The sequence below is a fragment of the Vicia villosa genome, linkage group LG2, assembly GCF_029867415.1.
Source record: "Vicia villosa cultivar HV-30 ecotype Madison, WI linkage group LG2, Vvil1.0, whole genome shotgun sequence".
NCBI lineage: Eukaryota > Viridiplantae > Streptophyta > Magnoliopsida > Fabales > Fabaceae > Vicia > Vicia villosa.
The window spans coordinates 228761756-228764417 of NC_081181.1; the positions used below are offsets into that span (position 1 = coordinate 228761756).

At 32.0% G+C, this 2662-nt stretch overlaps 1 long non-coding RNA gene across 1 annotated transcript; it reads left to right on the forward strand.

The window, feature by feature from the left end:
* Positions 1-914: 914 nt before the first annotated feature.
* LOC131648411 (uncharacterized) lies at positions 915-2088 on the forward strand. The gene is made up of 3 exons (XR_009298137.1): positions 915-987; positions 1193-1664; positions 1783-2088. It is a non-coding gene; the product is annotated as an uncharacterized LOC131648411 (long non-coding RNA).
* Positions 2089-2662: the final 574 nt, after the last annotated feature.

Genomic DNA, 2662 nt, shown 5'->3' on the forward strand with positions numbered 1-2662 from the left:
GAGTGTTGGTTTTTGGTTGGATCAGGAGCTTAGGGATAAGGGATTCGAGTCTCTGATTAACAAGCTTGGTTTGTTCTATGCCACTTTATCTCTCTCTCGATTGAAACATTACGTTAGAGGGTTTAATTTGTGTGAGAAAGAGATTTGAGGTTTGATTTAGGAATTTAGGGTTCAATAGTTTTGTGTATAAACATTAATGTTAATTTCTTTTTGGGTTTTTCCATCCGATTTTATTTTGGATTTTAACTGAATACGGTGAAATTGAGTATTGTAAAGCTATTATTGATAAGGTTTCTGGAAAATCTAAGGGTTATGGGTTCATTTTTTTTATGAAGCAGAGTGGGGCGAGAAATGCTTTGAAAGAGCCGTAGAAGTAGATTGGGAACCGTATGACGGTGTGTTAGTTGGGCAGCGCAACCGACGACTCAATTGATACCGCAGGGCTCGGAGTATACACAGAGGAAGATCTATATCAGCAATGTTATAAACCTCCATATTTGAACTAGAGCTATGATATTAGTCGAACTATCATACAATTGCTCTTTCGGACAGGTTGTGCTTAATGTTAACAAATTTATTGAACCGTGGCTAGCTCTTTCTCTTTATGAAAAATTCCCTTCGTTACGTCTTAATCAATCTTGCAACTGTAATGTGACATATTCGTACTATGTTATAGATATGACGCGTCCAATGGTTTTTTGCAGGTTTGGTAATGTCGTTGATTGGATCATTACCAATTCTTGTAGTAAGTTCCCTTCCTTTTTTCGATTATTGCTCGTAGCACTATTGATTGCATCATTTTACAGATTAACATCAACCTTATTGACAGACTTTGATTCTATCATGTGTTTTTTTACTTATGAATCTTGAAAGACAAAGTCATGCGATTACCGGTATGATAGTCTGACTAATATCACGCAGATTACTTCATATTCCACATGCATGGATAATTCTTGGAACAGTCTTGCAATATTAATTTTATCACAGGTACGCATTTGATAAATTAATTTCAAGATTTAACTGCATTATATTTTATATCGCTGTAGGGTATATTTTTACAACACTGAAAATCCTCATTTTCTTATTAGGCATAATTTGTTCTTGAATGGCATGTTAATCTGATTAGTTGTTTTTCAAATGTGTTCATTTTTAATGACATGCAAAGTTCAAATTTCATTTGTTTTCCCTTCAGGTTGCCCAAAATTACACGGAAGAGATTTTCAACAGTGAAACTTTTGCTTTGATAACAATGGAACTTTGTATACACTACCTTTTTAAAATATTTCACAGGTAATTGATTTCCTGGGACTAATAACTTATTGTAGTTTCTTACTTGATTGACATTTTTGCAAAGGATATATACACGATGTAGCACAATAATGGAGTAATTTACTGTATTGAGACCAATGTGTGTCTGTTGTGTATGATTCTAGATAACTGGTTTTTATTTGAGCTACTCTCATTTTTTGCATATTTAAGGATGATTATATTACTAACTTGCTCTAATTATGATTACTCAGGATGACCTAGCATCCAAAATCAAAGGTTCCGACATTAGTTTTAGTTGACTACAAGTGTGTTAAGGAGGCTTCAACTTAGGTTTACTTATCAGAGGCTATTGACATGGTCAACTGTACAACCTTTGTTAAAGAGAATAAGTGACAGTGAGCTATTTTAGTCCAAGTCATTTTATCCATATACATACTTCCCATCCATTGAAAAATAAAATTTGATTCATTCAATAACATAACTAAGGGAGTTATTCTCAATTTTATTTTGTAGATGATGTTGTGCTAGATGATATATTTAGAATTTTCATGGTAGATGATTCCATCAGTTTATAGCAAGAGATCATTGAGGATGAGAGCTTCCAATCAAAAGGAAAATAAAATAGCTTCAAAGTGTCACCAGTTATGAAGCTCAATTTAAAGATTTCCTCATGTAACTGTACTGGAAGATGACTTGGTTTTTTAGTTAGATATATTTAGTGTTACTACTTGTGAATTGGCCTTTGATTCATTTTGGTTGTTGCTGTTTTTAGTTAACAGAGTTAGGTTGGAACATATTTTAGTAAATTGATGTTGGTAACGTTGGGTTGTGTATAGAAAATAAATTAACTTTTGAAGTTTTATTTTTCTAATTCCATATCTCATATTAAATTGATGAATTGGAATAGATATTAACCTTAGATTAAGAAATAATATTTAGTTTAATTATAAAATATAATATTTTATTTTAAAATGATAGTTTGCATAAAGGCTGAATTTCATTTTTTTTTAAATTCCCACTTGTTAGGTCGGTTAAGCATAACCGATTTAAGAAAGAAATTTTCTTAAGTCGGATTTGGACCCGACTTAAGAAGTCAAAACTTCTTATGTCGGTAATTCTTAAGTCAGGTTCGGAACCGACTTAACAAGTTATTTTTAACCGACTTAACAAGTGTTTTTTCTACTAGTGATGATATTATTTGTTTAGAATATATTCAAGCTTATAAACACATAAACACTTGAGATATTTGGTGAGAGTGTGTGATGAGGTGATAAGTGAAGTAGTATAATCAAGTGGAAAAAATGGAAGATCAATTGATCTCAGTAAACATGCAAAGCTTATGGTAAATAGTAAGAGAAGATCACGAAAGAATCTAGAGGTATCACACTTTTAA